This window comes from Pleurodeles waltl, chromosome 4_1, assembly GCF_031143425.1.
Source record: "Pleurodeles waltl isolate 20211129_DDA chromosome 4_1, aPleWal1.hap1.20221129, whole genome shotgun sequence".
NCBI lineage: Eukaryota > Metazoa > Chordata > Amphibia > Caudata > Salamandridae > Pleurodeles > Pleurodeles waltl.
This window is the reverse complement of record NC_090442.1, coordinates 41365864-41384511: the sequence shown is the minus strand read 5'-3', so window position 1 is coordinate 41384511 and position 18648 is coordinate 41365864. Positions and strand designations below refer to the sequence as shown.

At 39.2% G+C, this 18648-nt stretch overlaps 6 non-coding genes across 6 annotated transcripts; all 6 read left to right on the top strand.

The window, feature by feature from the left end:
• The first annotated feature begins 3816 nt into the window (after positions 1-3816).
• TRNAR-UCG (transfer RNA arginine (anticodon UCG)) lies at positions 3817-3889 on the top strand. The gene has a single exon. It is a non-coding gene; the product is annotated as a tRNA-Arg (tRNA).
• Positions 3890-5641: 1752 nt separating this feature from the next.
• TRNAQ-UUG (transfer RNA glutamine (anticodon UUG)) lies at positions 5642-5714 on the top strand. Its single transcript has one exon. It is a non-coding gene; the product is annotated as a tRNA-Gln (tRNA).
• A 7219-nt stretch (positions 5715-12933) lies between these two features.
• On the top strand, positions 12934-13006 carry TRNAR-UCG (transfer RNA arginine (anticodon UCG)). Its single transcript has one exon. It is a non-coding gene; the product is annotated as a tRNA-Arg (tRNA).
• A 1752-nt stretch (positions 13007-14758) lies between these two features.
• Positions 14759-14831, top strand: TRNAR-UCG (transfer RNA arginine (anticodon UCG)). The gene has a single exon. It is a non-coding gene; the product is annotated as a tRNA-Arg (tRNA).
• Positions 14832-16583: 1752 nt separating this feature from the next.
• TRNAR-UCG (transfer RNA arginine (anticodon UCG)) lies at positions 16584-16656 on the top strand. The gene has a single exon. It is a non-coding gene; the product is annotated as a tRNA-Arg (tRNA).
• Positions 16657-18407: 1751 nt separating this feature from the next.
• On the top strand, positions 18408-18480 carry TRNAR-UCG (transfer RNA arginine (anticodon UCG)). The gene has a single exon. It is a non-coding gene; the product is annotated as a tRNA-Arg (tRNA).
• Positions 18481-18648: the final 168 nt, after the last annotated feature.

Here is an 18648-nt window from a genome sequence, read left to right as displayed (position 1 = left end):
CACAGCATAAGATATGAAACTTTGGAAATTATCTAGATATTGTTTGAAAAAACTCCTTTGATGGAAAGAAGATGAAGAACGGTATGGGATCCTGTCCTGCGCACCTGTAATTGATATGTTCCACATCCATTCATACCACCTAACCCTAAACACCCAAACATATTGCAGTCAGTGACCATGTGGCCTAATGGATAAGGCGTCTGACTTCAGATCAGAACATTGAGGGTTCGAGTCCCTTCATGGTTGAGTCTTTTTCTCACAGCACCCAACTGATCTTCACATACAAACTGGAAACACACTCTTACAATACTCCTTTCACTCTCACTCATTAAGAAAGCCCAATGCAAACTGCACAATCAGTCACGTTATACCATCAGCATTGCTACTTTTCTGTCTTTCTGCCATACCAAAGTACCTCTTCATAAATGCCACGGATATGCAATACGTATACAACAATATGACATGGCACAATCATTCTGAACAGAACTGTGGGTAGATTCAGTGCAGGGAGTGTGTGCGTGCAGAAAGCAGAAACTATGCATGGGTAGAAGCTCTATGATTTTCTCCAGGAATAATGCAAATTGTCCCTCAGAAAAAGTATAGTACTAGAGAAGAATCATAAAGGATTGACACAATTGCTGCCTTTGCTGTTGCCCCAGTTGTGTAATCTGTCAAGGACTGGTCTCTTGCAGATTGAGGCACCTAGTTGCAATTGTGTGGTAAAAATCACCCTTACAACCATTTTTGCTATAAACTTGAGATCTTTCTGAGATACTATCTCACAGACTTCTTATGAATGAGGAACTCTGAAATTGTCACATTCCAATTTGTACGTCCTTAAAACTATGCTGGTTATTCAAATGGGCAGATTGTTTTTTAAATTCCTTTCTGTCTCGAGTTATAGTTATATTGATACAGAGGCATAATTGTTGAATGATATATATTGGTTTGATTGAAATATGTTCGTAGAGGTGGTGATAGGCTTTCTGTGTCTGTCTGAGAGCAAGGACCGGTTAACGTCTTTTTCCAAGAGCAGTTTATTGTGAAAGGTATCAGGCAAAGGAGTGTGTATTGTGATGTGGTTCTCTGACTGCTTCTGCCCACTTGCCAAAAGTTCCAAGGCCCTATGATAGCACATAAACAGTAAGATTGAAGTGGTGGGTGCCGGAGGTTTAAAATGGTCAGTTTAATTAAAGACAGAAAAGTGAAACGAATGACTGCAGAAATACTGTATGTGGCCATGAACTGAGATGAAAGGATGATTTTGGAACTCTGTCTTGCAGATTACCCTCAATGCCGCAATAGATAGGGCACTACTCTCACAGACCAGGGTTTGTAAGTTTAAGTCTATCTGAGGTGCACACCCTGAACTAATACATTTTTGCTGAAACCTAATCATATTGGTTACTCTTCCTCGTAGCAGCTTGCCAGGGTGATAGTATATTGCAACAGAACCATTCCACTTCTTCACTGAAAAGTGTCATGCTGGTTACCCAAATGTGCAGCGTGTCATTTTATACAGCTTTCTTTATTGAAATTAAACTTGGACTCACTTGAAATATTCTCTTTCAAAATGAATGTTTTGAGCTGCTGTGAATTTTATTTCTAGAGGTGGTGACAGGCTTTCAGGAACGTGCTTAGGTCAAGGCCCTGTTCAGGTCACTTCTATAAGCTAATTCAGGGAGCAAATTAGCAAGTCAAGAAATGGGAAGTCTGAACTACTGTCAGTTCATTCTCTTTTCAAATAATCCAAAAATACCATTGCAGCATAAAACAGAGTATTCAATAAAAGAAGAAAGGAGGATTATCGGCAAAAAAAAACAGCATAAGATATGAAACTTTGGAAATTATCTAGATATTGTTTGAAAAAACTCCTTTGATGGAAAGAAGATGAAGAACGGTATGGGATCCTGTCCTGCGCACCTGTAATTGATATGTTCCACATCCATTCATACCACCTAACCCTAAACACCCAAACATATTGAAGTCAGTGACCATGTGGCCTAGTGGATAAGGCGTCTGACTTCGGATCAAAAAGTTGAGGGTTCGAGTCCCATCATGGTTGAGTCTTTTTCTCACAGCACCCAACTTATCTTTACATACAAACTGGAAACACACTCTTACAATACTCCTTTCACTCTCACTCATTAAGAAAGCCCAATGCAAACTGCACAATCAGTCACGTTATGCCTTCAGCATTGCTACTTTTCTGTCTTTCTGCCATACCAAAGTACCTCTTCGTAAATGCCACGGATATGCAATACGTATACAACAATATGACATGGCACAATCATTCTGAACAGAACTGTGGGTAGATTCAGTGCAGGGAGTGTGTGCGTGCAGAAAGCAGAAACTATGCATGGATAGAAGCTCTATGATTTTCTCCAGGAATAATGCAAATTGTCCCTCAGAAAAAGTATAGTACTAGAGAAGAATCATAAAGGATTGACACAATTGCTGCCTTTGCTGTTTCCCCAGTTGTGTAATCTGTCAAGGACTGGTCTCTTGCAGATTGAGGCACCTAGTTGCAATTGTGTGGTAAAAATCACCCTTACAACCATTTTTGCTATAAACTTGAGATCTTTCTGAGATACTATCTCACAGACTTCTTATGAATGAGGAACTCTGAAATTGTCACATTCCAATTTGTACGTCCTTAAAACTATGCTGGTTATTCAAATGGGCAGATTGTTTTTTAAATTCCTTTCTGTCTCTAGTTGTAGTTATATTGATACAGAGGCATAATTCTTGAATGATATATATTGGTTTGATTGAAATATGTTCATAGAGGTGGTGATAGGCTTTCTGTGTCTGTCTGAGAGCAAGGACCGGTTAACGTCTTTTTCCAAGAGCAGTTTGTTGTGAAAGGTATCAGGCAAATGAGTATGTATTGTGATGTGGTTCTCTGACTGCTTCTGTCCACTTGCCAAAAGTTCCATGGCCCCATGATAGCACAAAAACTGTAAGATTGAAGTGGTGGGTGCCGGAGGTTTAAAATGGTCAGTTTAATTAAAGACAGAAAAGTGAAACGAATGACTGCAGAAATACTGTATGTGGCCATGAACTGAGATGAAAGGATGATTTTGGAACTCTGTCTTGCAGATTACCCTCAATGCCGCAATGGATAGGGCACTACTCTCACAGACCAGGGTGTGTAAGTTTAAGTCTATCTGAGGTGCACACCCTGAACTAATAAATTTTTGCTGAAACCTAATCATATTGTTTACTCTTCCTCGTAGCAGCTTGCCAGGGTGATAGTATATTGCAACAGAACCATTCCACTTCTTCACTGAAAAGAGTCATGCTGGTTACCCAAATATGCAGCTTGTCATTTTATACAGCTTTCTTTATTGAAATTAAACTTGGACTCACTTGAAATATTCTCTTTCAAAATGAATGTTTGAGCTGCTGTGAATTTTATTTCTAGAGGTGGTGACAGGCTTTCAGGTACGTGCTTAGGTCAAGGCCCTGTTCATGTTACTTGTATAAGCTAATTCAGGGAGCAAATTAGCAAGTCAAGAAATGGGAAGTCTGAACTACTGTCAAAGCAGTTTCATTCTCTTTTCAAATAATCCAAAAATACCATTGCAGCATAAAACAGAGTATTCAATAAAAGAAGAAAGGAGGATTAACGGCAAAAAAGCACAGCATAAGATATGAAACTTTGGAAATTATCTAGATATTGTTTGAAAAAACTCCTTTGATGGAAAGAAGATGAAGAACGGTATGGGATCCTGTCCTGCGCACCTGTAATTGATATGTTCCACATCCATTCATACCACCTAACCCTAAACACCCAAACATGTTGCAGTCAGTGACCATGTGGCCTAATGGATAAGGCGTCTGACTTCGGATCAGAAGATTGAGGGTTCGAGTCCCTTCATGGTTGAGTCTTTTTCTCACAGCACCCAACTTATCTTTACATACCAACTGGAAACACACTCTTACAATACTCCTTTCACTCTCACTCATTAAGAAAGCCCAATGCAAACTGCACAATCAGTCACGTTATGCCATCAGCATTGCTACTTTTCTGTCTTTCTGCCATACCAAAGTACCTCTTCATAAATGCCACGGATATGCAATACGTATACAACAATATGACATGGCACAATCATTCCGAACAGAACTGTGGGTAGATTCAGTGCAGGGAGTGTGTGCGTGCAGAAAGCAGAAACTATGCATGGGTAGAAGCTCTATGATTTTCTCCAGGAATAATGCAAATTGTCCCTCAGAAAAAGTATAGTACTAGAGAAGAATCATAAAGGATTGACACAATTGCTGCCTTTGCTGTTGCCCCAGTTGTGTAATCTGTCAAGGACTGGTCTCTTGCAGATTGAGGCACCTAGTTGCAATTGTGTGGTAAAAATCACCCTTACAACCATTTTTGCTATAAACTTGAGATCTTTCTGAGATACTATCTCACAGACTTCTTATGAATGAGGAACTCTGAAATTGTCACATTGCAATTTGTATGTCCTTAAAACTATGCTGGTTATTCAAATGGGCAGATTGTTTTTTAAATTCCTTTCTGTCTCGAGTTATAGTTATATTGATACAGAGGCATAATTGTTGAATGATATATATTGGTTTGATTGAAATATGTTCGTAGAGGTGGTGATAGGCTTTCTGTGTCTGTCTGAGAGCAAGGACCGGTTAACGTGTTTTTCCAAGAGCAGTTTATTGTGAAAGGTATCAGGCAAAGGAGTATGTATTGTGATGTGGTTCTCTGACTGCTTCTGCCCACTTGCCAAAAGTTCCAAGGCCCTATGATAGCACAAAAACAGTAAGATTGAAGTGGTGGGTGCCGGAGGTTTAAAATGGTCAGATTAATTAAAGACAGAAAAGTGAAACGAATGACTGCAGAAATACTGTATGTGGCCATGAACTGAGATGAAAGGATGATTTTGGAACTCTGTCTTGCAGATTACCCTCAATGCCGCAATGGATAGGGCACTACTCTCACAGACCAGGGTGTGTAAGTTTAAGTCTATCTGAGGTGCACACCCTGAACTAATAAATTTTTGCTGAAACCTAATCATATTGTTTACTCTTCCTCGTAGCAGCTTGCCAGGGTGATAGTATATTGCAACAGAACCATTCCACTTCTTCACTGAAAAGTGTCATGCTGGTTACCCAAATGAGCAGCGTGTCATTTTATACAGCTTTCTTTATTGAAATTAAACTTGGACTCACTTGAAATATTCTCTTTCAAAATGAATGTTTTGAGCTGCTGTGACTTTTATTTCTAGAGGTGGTGACAGGCTTTCAGGTACGTGCTTAGGTCAAGGCCCTGTTCATGTCACTTGTATAAGCTAATTCAGGGAGCAAATTAGCAAGTCAAGAAATGGGAAGTCTGAACTACTGTCAAAGCAGTTTCATTCTCTTTGCAAATAATCCAAAAATACCATTGCAGCATAAAACAGAGTATTCAATAAAAGAAGAAAGGAGGATTAACAGCAAAAAAGCACATCATAAGATATGAAACTTTGGAAATTATCTAGATATTGTTTGAAAAAACTCCTTTGATGGAAAGAAGATGAAGAACGGTATGGGATCCTGTCCTGCGCTCCTGTAATTGATATGTTCCACATCCATTCATACCACCTAACCCTAAACAACCAAACATATCCCTGTCAGTGACCATGTGGCCTAATGGATAAGGCGTCTGACTTTGGATCAGGAGATTGAGGGTTCGAGTCCCTTCATGGTTGAGTCTTTTTCTCACAGCACTCAACTTATCTTTACATACAAACTGGAAATACACTCTTACAATACTCCTTTCACTCTCACTCATTAAGAAAGCCCAATGCAAACTGCACAATCAGTCACGTTATGCCTTCAGCATTGCTACTTTTCTGTCTTTCTGCCATACCAAAGTACCTCTTCATAAATGCCACGGATATGCAATACGTATACAACAATATGACATGGCACAATCATTCCGAACAGAACTGTGGGTAGATTCAGTGCAGGGAGTGTGTGCGTGCAGAAAGCAGAAACTATGCATGGGTAGAAGCTCTATGATTTTCTCCAGGAATAATGCAAATTGTCCCTCAGAAAAAGTATAGTACTAGAGAAGAATCATAAAGGATTGACACAATTACTGCCTTTGCTGTTGCCCCAGTTGTGTAATCTGTCAAGGACTGGTCTCTTGAAGATTGAGGCACCTAGTTGCAATTGTGTGGTAAAAATCACCCTTACAACCATTTTTGCTATAAACTTGAGATCTTTCTGAGATACTATCTCACAGACTTCTTATGAATGAGGAACTCTGAAATTGTCACATTCCAATTTGTACGTCCTTAAAACTATGCTGGTTATTCAAATGGGCAGATTGTTTTTTAAATTCCTTTCTGTCTCTAGTTGTAGTTATATTGATACAGAGGCATAATTGTTGAATGATATATATTGGTTTGATTGAAATATGTTCATAGAGGTGGTGATAGGCTTTCTTTGACTGTCTGAGAGCAAGGACCGGTTAACGTCTTTTTCCAAGAGCAGTTTGTTGTGAAAGGTATCAGGCAAATGAGTATGTATTGTGATGTGGTTCTCTGACTGCTTCTGTCCACTTGCCAAAAGTTCCATGGCCCTATGATAGCACAAAAACTGTAAGATTGAAGTGGTGGGTGCCGGAGGTTTAAAATGGTCAGTTTAATTAAAGACAGAAAAGTGAAACGAATTACTGCAGAAATACTGTATGTGGCCATGAACTGAGAAGAAAGGATGATTTTGGAACTCTGTCTTGCAGATTACCCTCAATGCCGCAATGGATAGGGCACTACTCTCACAGACCAGGGTGTGTAAGTTTAAGTCTATCTGAGGTGCACACCCTGAACTAAAACATTTTTGCTGAAACCTAATCATATTGTTTACTCTTCCTCGTAGCAGCTTGCCAGGGTGATAGTATATTGCAACAGAACCATTCCACTTCTTCACTTAAAAGAGTCATGCTGGTTACCCAAATATGCAGCTTGTCATTTTATACAGCTTTCTTTATTGAAATTAAACTTGGACTCACTTGAAATATTCTCTTTCAAAATGAATGTTTGAGCTGCTGTGAATTTTATTTCTAGAGGTGGTGACAGGCTTTCAGGTACGTGCTTAGGTCAAGGCCCTGTTCATGTCACTTGTATAAGCTAATTCAGGGAGCAAATTTGCAAGTCAAGAAATGGGAAGTCTGAACTACTGTCAAAGCAGTTTCATTCTCTTTTCAAATAATCCAAAAATACCATTGCAGCATAAAACAGAGTATTCAATAAAAGAAGAAAGGAGGATTAACGGCAAAAAAGCACAGCATAAGATAAGAAACTTTGGAAATTATCTAGATATTGTTTGAAAAAACTCCTTTGATGGAAAGAAGATGAAGAACGGTATGGGATCCTGTCCTGCGCACCTGTAATTGATATGTTCCACATCCATTCATACCACCTAACCCTAAACACCCAAACATGTTGCAGTCAGTGACCATGTGGCCTAATGGATAAAGCATCTGACTTTGGATCAGAAGATTGAGGTTTCGAGTCCCTTCATGGTTGAGTCTTTTTCTCACAGCACCCAACTTATCTTTACATACAAACTGGAAACACACTCTTACAATACTCCTTTCACTCTCACTCATTAAGAAAGCCCAATGCAAACTGCACAATCAGTCACGTTATGCCTTCAGCATTGCTACTTTTCTGTCTTTCTGCCATACCAAAGTACCTCTTCATAAATGCCATGGATATGCAATACGTATACAACAATATGACATGGCACAATCATTCTGAACAGAACTGTGGGTAGATTCAGTGCAGGGAGTGTGTGCGTGCAGAAAGCAGAAACTATGCATGGGTAGAAGCTCTATGATTTTCTCAAGGAATAATGCAAATTGTCCCTCAGAAAAAGTATAGTACTAGAGAAGAATCATAAAGGATTGACACAATTGCTGCCTTTGCTGTTGCCCCAGTTGTGTAATCTGTCAAGGACTGGTCTCTTGCAGATTGAGTCACCTAGTTGCAATTGTGTGGTAAAAATCACCCTTACAACCATTTTTGCTATAAACTTGAGATCTTTCTGAGATACTATCTCACAGACTTCTTATCAATGAGGAACTCTGAAATTGTCACATTCCAATTTGTACGTCCTTAAAACTCTGCTGGTTATTCAAATGGGCAGATTGTTTTTTAAATTCCTTTCTGTCTCGAGTTGTAGTTATATTGATACAGAGGCATAATTGTTGAATGATATATATTGGTTTGATTGAAATATGTTCGTAGAGGTGGTGATAGGCTTTCTGTGTCTGTCTGAGAGCAAGGACCGGTTAACGTGTTTTTCCAAGAGCAGTTTGTTGTGAAAGGTATCAGGCAAAGAAGTATGTATTGTGATGTGGTTCTCTGACTGCTTCTGTGCACTTGCCAAAAGTTCCAAGGCCCTATGATAGCACAAAAACGGTAAGATTGAAGTGGTGGGTGCCGGAGGTTTAAAATGGTCAGTTTAATTAAAGACAGAAAAGTGAAACGAATGACTGCAGAAATACTGTATGAGGCCATGAACTGAGATGAAAGGATGATTTTGAAACTCTGTCTTGCAGATTACCCTCAATGCCGCAATGGATAGGGCACTACTCTCACAGACCAGGGTGTGTAAGTTTAAGTCTATCTGAGGTGCACACCCTGAACTAATACATTTTTGCTGAAACCTAATCATATTGTTTACTCTTCCTCGTAGCAGCTTGCCAGGGTGATAGTATATTGCAACAGAACCATTCCACTTCTTCACTGAAAAGAGTCATGCTGGTTACCCAAATGTGCAGCGTGTCATTTTATACAACTTTCTTTATTGAAATTAAACTTGGACTCACTTGAAATATTCTCTTTCAAAATGAATGTTTTGAGCTGCTGTGAATTTTATTTCTAGAGGTGGTGACAGGCTTTCAGGTACGTGCTTAGGTCAAGGCCCTGTTCATGTCACTTGTATAAGGTAATTCAGGGAGCAAATTAGCAAGTTAAGAAATGGGAAGTCTGAACTACTGTCAAAGCAGTTTCATTCTCTTTTCAAATAATCCAAAAATACCATTGCAGCATAAAACAGAGTATTCAATAAAAAAAGAAAGGAGGATTAACGGCAAAAAAGCACAGCATAAGATATGAAACTTTGGAAATTATCTAGATATTGTTTGAAAAAACTCCTTTGATGGAAAGAAGATGAAGAACGGTATGGGATCCTGTCCTGCGCACCTGTAATTGATATGTTCCACATCCATTCATACCACCTAACCCTAAACACCCAAACATATTGCAGTCAGTGACCATGTGGCCTAATGGATAAGGCGTCTGACTTCAGATCAGAACATTGAGGGTTCGAGTCCCTTCATGGTTGAGTCTTTTTCTCATAGCACCCAACTGATCTTCACATACAAACTGGAAACACACTCTTACAATACTCCTTTCACTCTCACTCATTAAGAAAGCCCAATGCAAACTGCACAATCAGTCACGTTATGCCATCAGCATTGCTACTTTTCTGTCTTTCTGCCATACCAAAGTACCTCTTCATAAATGCCACGGATATGCAATACGTATACAACAATATGACATGGCACAATCATTCTGAACAGAACTGTGGGTAGATTCAGTGCAGGGAGTGTGTGCGTTCAGAAAGCAGAAACTATGCATGGGTAGAAGCTCTATGATTTTCTCCAGGAATAATGCAAATTGTCCCTCAGAAAAAGTATAGTACTAGAGAAGAATCATAAAGGATTGACACAATTGCTGCCTTTGCTGTTGCCCCAGTTGTGTAATATGTCAAGGACTGGTCTCTTGCAGATTGAGGCACCTAGTTGCAATTGTGTGGTAAAAATCACCCTTACAACCATTTTTGGTATAAACTTGAGATCTTTCTGAGATACTATCTCACAGACTTCTTATGAATGAGGAACTCTGAAATTGTCACATTCCAATTTGTACGTCCTTAAAACTATGCTGGTTATTCAAATGGGCAGATTGTTTTTTAAATTCCTTTCTGTCTCGAGTTATAGTTATATTGATACAGAGGCATAATTGTTGAATTATATATATTGGTTTGATTGAAATATGTTCGTAGAGGTGGTGATAGGCTTTCTGTGTCTGTCTGAGAGCAAGGACCGGTTAACGTCTTTTTCCAAGAGCAGTTTATTGTGAAAGGTATCAGGCAAAGGAGTGTGTATTGTGATGTGGTTCTCTGACTGCTTCTGCCCACTTGCCAAAAGTTCCAAGGCCCTATGATAGCACAAAAACAGTAAGATTGAAGTGGTGGGTGCCGGAGGTTTAAAATGGTCAGTTTAATTAAAGACAGAAAAGTGAAACGAATGACTGCAGAAATACTGTATGTGGCCATGAACTGAGATGAAAGGATGATTTTGGAACTCTGTCTTGCAGATTACCCTCAATGCCGCAATAGATAGGGCACTACTCTCACAGACCAGGGTGTGTAAGTTTAAGTCTATCTGAGGTGCACACCCTGAACTAATACATTTTTGCTGAAACCTAATCATATTGTTTACTCTTCCTCGTAGCAGCTTGCCAGGGTGATAGTATATTGCAACAGAACCATTCCACTTCTTCACTGAAAAGTGTCATGCTGGTTACCCAAATGTGCAGCGTGTCATTTTATACAGCTTTCTTTATTGAAATTAAACTTGGACTCACTTGAAATATTCTCTTTCAAAATGAATGTTTTGAGCTGCTGTGAATTTTATTTCTAGAGGTGGTGACAGGCTTTCAGGAACGTGCTTTGGTCAAGGCCCTGTTCAGGTCACTTCTATAAGCTAATTCAGGGAGCAAATTAGCAAGTCAAGAAATGGGAAGTCTGAACTACTGTCAGTTCATTCTCTTTTCAAATAATCCAAAAATACCATTGCAGCATAAAACAGAGTATTCAATAAAAGAAGAAAGGAGGATTAACGGCAAAAAAAAACAGCATAAGATATGAAACTTTGGAAATTATCTAGATATTGTTTGAAAAAACTCCTTTGATGGAAAGAAGATGAAGAACGGTATGGGATCCTGTCCTGCGCACCTGTAATTGATATGTTCCACATCCATTCATACCACCTAACCCTAAACACCCAAACATATTGCAGTCAGTGACCATGTGGCCTAGTGGATAAGGCGTCTGACTTCGGATCAAAAAGTTGAGGGTTCGAGTCCCATCATGGTTGAGTCTTTTTCTCACAGCACCCAACTTATCTTTACATACAAACTGGAAACACACTCTTACAATACTCCTTTCACTCTCACTCATTAAGAAAGCCCAATGCAAACTGCACAATCAGTCACGTTATGCCTTCAACATTGCTACTTTTCTGTCTTTCTGCCATACCAAAGTACCTCTTCATAAATGCCACGGATATGCAATACGTATACAACAATATGACATGGCACAATCATTCTGAACAGAACTGTGGGTAGATTCAGTGCAGGGAGTGTGTGCGTGCAGAAAGCAGAAACTATGCATGGATAGAAGCTCTATGATTTTCTCCAGGAATAATGCAAATTGTCCCTCAGAAAAAGTATAGTACTAGAGAAGAATCATAAAGGATTGACACAATTGCTGCCTTTGCTGTTTCCCCAGTTGTGTAATCTGTCAAGGACTGGTCTCTTGCAGATTGAGGCACCTAGTTGCAATTGTGTGGTAAAAATCACCCTTACAACCATTTTTGCTATAAACTTGAGATCTTTCTGAGATACTATCTCACAGACTTCTTATGAATGAGGAACTCTGAAATTGTCACATTCCAATTTGTACGTCCTTAAAACTATGCTGGTTATTCAAATGGGCAGATTGTTTTTTAAATTCCTTTCTGTCTCTAGTTGTAGTTATATTGATACAGAGGCATAATTCTTGAATGATATATATTGGTTTGATTGAAATATGTTCATAGAGGTGGTGATAGGCTTTCTGTGTCTGTCTGAAAGCAAGGACCGGTTAACGTCTTTTTCCAAGAGCAGTTTGTTGTGAAAGGTATCAGGCAAATGAGTATGTATTGTGATGTGGTTCTCTGACTGCTTCTGTCCACTTGCCAAAAGTTCCATGGCCCCATGATAGCACAAAAACTGTAAGATTGAAGTGGTGGGTGCCGGAGGTTTAAAATGGTCAGTTTAATTAAAGACAGAAAAGTGAAACGAATGACTGCAGAAATACTGTATGTGGCCATGAACTGAGATGAAAGGATGATTTTGGAACTCTGTCTTGCAGATTACCCTCAATGCCGCAATGGATAGGGCACTACTCTCACAGACCAGGGTGTGTAAATTTAAGTCTATCTGAGGTGCACACCCTGAACTAATACATTTTTGCTGAAACCTAATCATATTGTTTACTCTTCCTCGTAGCAGCTTGCCAGGGTGATAGTATATTGCAACAGAACCATTCCACTTCTTCACTGAAAAGAGTCATGCTGGTTACCCAAATATGCAGCTTGTCATTTTATACAGCTTTCTTTATTGAAATTAAACTTGGACTCACTTGAAATATTCTCTTTCAAAATGAATGTTTGAGCTGCTGTGAATTTTATTTCTAGAGGTGGTGACAGGCTTTCAGGTACGTGCTTAGGTCAAGGCCCTGTTCATGTTACTTGTATAAGCTAATTCAGGGAGCAAATTAGCAAGTCAAGAAATGGGAAGTCTGAACTACTGTCAAAGCAGTTTCATTCTCTTTTCAAATAATCCAAAAATACCATTGCAGCATAAAACAGAGTATTCAATAAAAGAAGAAAGGAGGATTAACGGCAAAAAAGCACAGCATAAGATATGAAACTTTGGAAATTATCTAGATATTGTTTGAAAAAACTCCTTTGATGGAAAGAAGATGAAGAACGGTATGGGATCCTGTCCTGCGCACCTGTAAGTGATATGTTCCACATCCATTCATACCACCTAACCCTAAACAACCAAACATGTTGCAGTCAGTGACCATGTGGCCTAATGGATAAGGCGTCTGACTTCGGATCAGAAGATTGAGGGTTCGAGTCCCTTCATGGTTGAGTCTTTTTCTCACAGCACCCAACTTATCTTTACATACAAACTGGAAACACACTCTTACAATACTCCTTTCACTCTCACTCATTAAGAAAGCCCAATGCAAACTGCACAATCAGTCACGTTATGCCATCAGCATTGCTACTTTTCTGTCTTTCTGCCATACCAAAGTACCTCTTCATAAATGCCACGGATATGCAATACGTATACAACAATATGACATGGCACAATCATTCTGAACAGAACTGTGGGTAGATTCAGTGCAGGGAGTGTGTGCGTGCAGAAAGCAGAAACTATGCATGGGTAGAAGCTCTATGATTTTCTCCAGGAATAATGCAAATTGTCCCTCAGAAAAAGTATAGTACTAGAGAAGAATCATAAAGGATTGACACAATTGCTGCCTTTGCTGTTGCCCCAGTTGTGTAATCTGTCAAGGACTGGTCTCTTGCAGATTGAGGCACCTAGTTGCAATTGTGTGGTAAAAATCACCCTTACAACCATTTTTGCTATAAACTTGAGATCTTTCTGAGATACTATCTCACAGAATTCTTATGAATGAGGAACTCTGAAATTGTCACATTCCAATTTGTATGTCCTTAAAACTATGCTGGTTATTCAAATGGGCAGATTGTTTTTTAAATTCCTTTCTGTCTCGAGTTATAGTTATATTGATACAGAGGCATAATTGTTGAATGATATATATTGGTTTGATTGAAATATGTTCGTAGAGGTGGTGATAGGCTTTCTGTGTCTGTCTGAGAGCAAGGACCGGTTAACGTGTTTTTCCAAGAGCAGTTTATTGTGAAAGGTATCAGGCAAAGGAGTATGTATTGTGATGTGGTTCTCTGACTGCTTCTGCCCACTTGCCAAAAGTTCCAAGGCCCTATGATAGCACAAAAACAGTAAGATTGAAGTGGTGGGTGCCTGAGGTTTAAAATGGTCAGATTAATTAAAGACAGAAAAGTGAAACGAATGACTACAGAAATACTGTATGTGGCCATGAACTGAGATGAAAGGATGATTTTGGAACTCTGTCTTGCAGATTACCCTCAATGCCGCAATGGATAGGGCACTACTCTCACAGACCAGGGTGTGTAAGTTTAAGTCTATCTGAGGTGCACACCCTGAACTAATAAATTTTTGCTGAAACCTAATCATATTGTTTACTCTTCCTCGTAGCAGCTTGCCAGGGTGATAGTATATTGCAACAGAACCATTCCACTTCTTCACTGAAAAGTGTCATGCTGGTTACCCAAATGAGCAGCGTGTCATTTTATACAGCTTTCTTTAATGAAATTAAACTTGGACTCACTTGAAATATTCTCTTTCAAAATGAATGTTTTGAGCTGCTGTGACTTTTATTTCTAGAGGTGGTGACAGGCTTTCAGGTACGTGCTTAGGTCAAGGCCCTGTTCATGTCACTTGTATAAGCTAATTCAGGGAGCAAATTAGCAAGTCAAGAAATGGGAAGTCTGAACTACTGTCAAAGCAGTTTCATTCTCTTTGCAAATAATCCAAAAATACCATTGCAGCATAAAACAGAGTATTCAATAAAAGAAGAAAGGAGGATTAACGGCAAAAAAGCACAGCATAAGATATGAAACTTTGGAAATTATCTAGATATTATTTGAAAAAACTCCTTTGATGGAAAGAAGATGAAGAACGGTATGGGATCCTGTCCTGCGCACATGTAATTGATATGTTCCACATCCATTCATACCACCTAACCCTAAACACCCAAACATATTGCAGTCAGTGACCATGTGGCCTAATGGATAAGGCGTCTGACTTCGGATCAGAAGATTGAGGGTTCGAGTCCCTTCATGATTGAGTCTTTTTCTCACAGCACCCAACTTATCTTTACATACAAACTGGAAACACACTCTTACAATACTCCTTTCACTCTCACTCATTAAGAAAGCCCAATGCAAACTGCACAATCAGTCACGTTATGCCTTCAGCATTGCTACTTTTCTGTCTTTCTGCCATACCAAAGTACCTCTTCATAAATGCCTTGGATATGCAATACGTATACAACAATATGACATGGCACAATCATTCTGAACAGAACTGTGGGTAGATTCACTGCAGGGAGTGTGTGCGTGCAGAAAGCAGAAACTATGCATGGATAGAAGCTCTATGATTTTCTCCAGGAATAATGCAAATTGTCCCTCAGAAAAAGTATAGTACTAGAGAAGAATCATAAAGGATTGACACAATTGCTGCCTTTGCTGTTGCCCCAGTTGTGTAATCTGTCAAGGACTGGTCTCTTGCAGATTGAGGCACCTAGTTGCAATTGTGTGGTAAAAATCACCCTTACAACCATTTTTGCTATAAACTTGAGATCTTTCTGAGATACTATCTCACAGACTTCTTATGAATGAGGAACTCTGAATTTGTCATATTCCAATTTGTACGTCCTTAAAACTATGCTGGTTATTCAAATGGGCAGATTGTTTTTTAAATTCCTTTCTGTCTCGAGTTGTAGTTATATTGATACAGAGGCATAATTGTTGAATGATATATATTGGTTTGATTGAAATATGTTCGTAGAGGTGGTGATAGGCTTTCTGTGTCTGTCTGAGAGCAAGGACCGGTTAACGTCTTTTTCCAAGAGCAGTTTATTGTGAAAGGTATCAGGCAAAGGAGTATGTATTGTGATGTGGTTCTCTGACCGCTTCTGTCCACTTGCCAAAAGTTCCAAGGCCCTATGATTGCACAAAAACGGTAAGATTGAAGTGGTGGGTGCCGGAGGTTTAAAATGGTCAGTTTAATTAAAGACAGAAAAGTGAAACGAATGACTGCAGAAATACTGTATGTGGCCATGAACTGAGATGAAAGGATGATTTTGGAACTCTGTCTTGCAGATTACCCTCAATGCCGCAATAGATAGGGCACTACTCTCACAGACCAGGGTGCGTAAGTTTAAGTCTATCTGAGGTGCACACCCTGAACTAATACATTTTTGCTGAAACCTAATCATATTGTTTACTCTTCCTCGTAGCAGCTTGCCAGGGTGATAGTATATTGCAACAGAACCATTCCACTTCTTCACTGAAAAGTGTCATGCTGGTTACCCAAATGAGCAGCGTGTCATTTTATACAGCTTTCTTTATTGAAATTAAACTTGGACTCACTTGAAATATTCTCTTTCAAAATGAATGTTTTGAGCTGCTGTGACTTTTATTTCTAGAGGTGGTGACAGGCTTTCAGGTACGTGCTTAGGTCAAGGCCCTGGTCATGTCACTTGTATAAGCTAATTCAGGGAGCAAATTAGCAAGTCAAGAAATGGGAAGTCTGAACTACTGTCAAAGCAGTTTCATTCTCTTTTCAAATAATCCAAAAATACCATTGCAGCATAAAACAGAGTATTCAATAAAAGAAGAAAGGAGGATTAACAGCAAAAAAGCACATCATAAGATATGAAACTTTGGAAATTATCTAGATATTGTTTGAAAAAACTCCTTTGATGGAAAGAAGATGAAGAACGGTATGGGATCCTGTCCTGCGCACCTGTAATTGATATGTTCCACATCCATTCATACCACCTAACCCTAAACAACCAAACATATTCCTGTCAGTGACCATGTGGCCTAATGGATAAGGCGTCTGACTTCGGATCAGAAGATTGAGGGTTCGAGTCCCTTCATGGTTGAGTCTTTTTCTCACAGCACCCAACTTATCTTTACATACAAACTGGAAACACACTCTTACAATACTCCTTTCACTCTCACTCATTAAGAAAGCCCAATGCAAACTGCACAATCAGTCACGTTATGCCTTCAGCATTGCTACTTTTCTGTCTTTCTGCCATACCAAAGTACCTCTTCATAAATGCCATGGATATGCAATACGTATACAACAATATGACATGGCACAATCATTCTGAACAGAACTGTGGGTAGATTCAGTGCAGGGAGTGTGTGCGTGCAGAAAGCAGAAACTATGCATGGGTAGAAGCTCTATGATTTTCTCCAGGAATAATGCAAATTGTCCCTCAGAAAAAGTATAGTACTAGAGAAGAATCATAAAGGATTGACACAATTGCTGCCTTTGCTGTTGCCCCAGTTGTGTAATCTGTCAAGGACTGGTCTCTTGCAGATTGAGTCACCTAGTTGCAATTGTGTGGTAAAAATCACCCTTACAACCATTTTTGCTATAAACTTGAGATCTTTCTGAGATACTATCTCACAGACTTCTTATGAATGAGGAACTCTGAAATTGTCACATTCCAATTTGTACGTCCTTAAAACTCTGCTGGTTATTCAAATGGGCAGATTGTTTTTTAAATTCCTTTCTGTCTCGAGTTGTAGTTATATTGATACAGAGGCATAATTGTTGAATGATATATATTGGTTTGATTGAAATATGTTCGTAGAGGTGGTGATAGGCTTTCTGTGTCTGTCTGAGAGCAAGGACCGGTTAACGTGTTTTTCCAAGAGCAGTTTGTTGTGAAAGGTATCAGGCAAAGAAGTATGTATTGTGATGTGGTTCTCTGACTGCTTCTGTGCACTTGCCAAAAGTTCCAAGGCCCTATGATAGCACAAAAACGGTAAGATTGAAGTGGTGGGTGCCGGAGGTTTAAAATGGTCAGTTTAATTAAAGACAGAAAAGTGAAACGAATGACTGCAGAAATACTGTATGAGGCCATGAACTGAGATGAAAGGATGATTTTGAAACTCTGTCTTGCAGATTACCCTCAATGCCGCAATGGATAGGGCACTACTCTCACAGACCAGGGTGTGTAAGTTTAAGTCTATCTGAGGTGCACACCCTGAACTAATACATTTTTGCTGAAACCTAATCATATTGTTTACTCTTCCTCATAGCAGCTTGCCAGGGTGATAGTATATTGCAACAGAACCATTCCACTTCTTCACTTAAAAGAGTCATGCTGGTTACCCAAATATGCAGCTTGTCATTTTATACAACTTTCTTTATTGAAATTAAACTTGGACTCACTTGAAATATTCTCTTTCAAAATGAATGTTTGAGCTGCTGTGAATTTTATTTCTAGAGGTGGTGACAGGCTTTCAGGTACGTGCTTAGGTCAAGGCCCTGTTCATGTCACTTGTATAAGCTAATTCAGGGAGCAAATTTGCAAGTCAAGAAATGGGAAGTCTGACCTACTGTCAAAGCAGTTTCATTCTCTTTTCAAATAATCCAAAAATACCATTGCAGCTTAAAACAGAGTATTCAATAAAAGAAGAAAGGAGGATTAACGGCAAAAAAGCACAGCATAAGATATGAAACTTTGGAAATTATCTAGATATTGTTTGAAAAAACTCCTTTGATGGAAAGAAGATGAAGAACGGTATGGGATCCTGTCCTGCGCACCTGTAATTGATATGTTCCACATCCATTCATACCACCTAACCCTAAACACCCAAACATGTTGCAGTCAGTGACCATGTGGCCTAATGGATAAGGCATCTGACTTCGGATCAGAAGATTGAGGGTTCGAGTCCCTTCATGGTTGAGTCTTTTTCTCACAGCACCCAACTTATCTTTACATACAAACTGGAAACACACTCTTACAATACTCCTTTCACTCTCACTCATTAAGAAAGCCCAATGCAAACTGCACAATCAGTCACGTTATGCCTTCAGCATTGCTACTTTTCTGTCTTTCTGCCATACCAAAGTA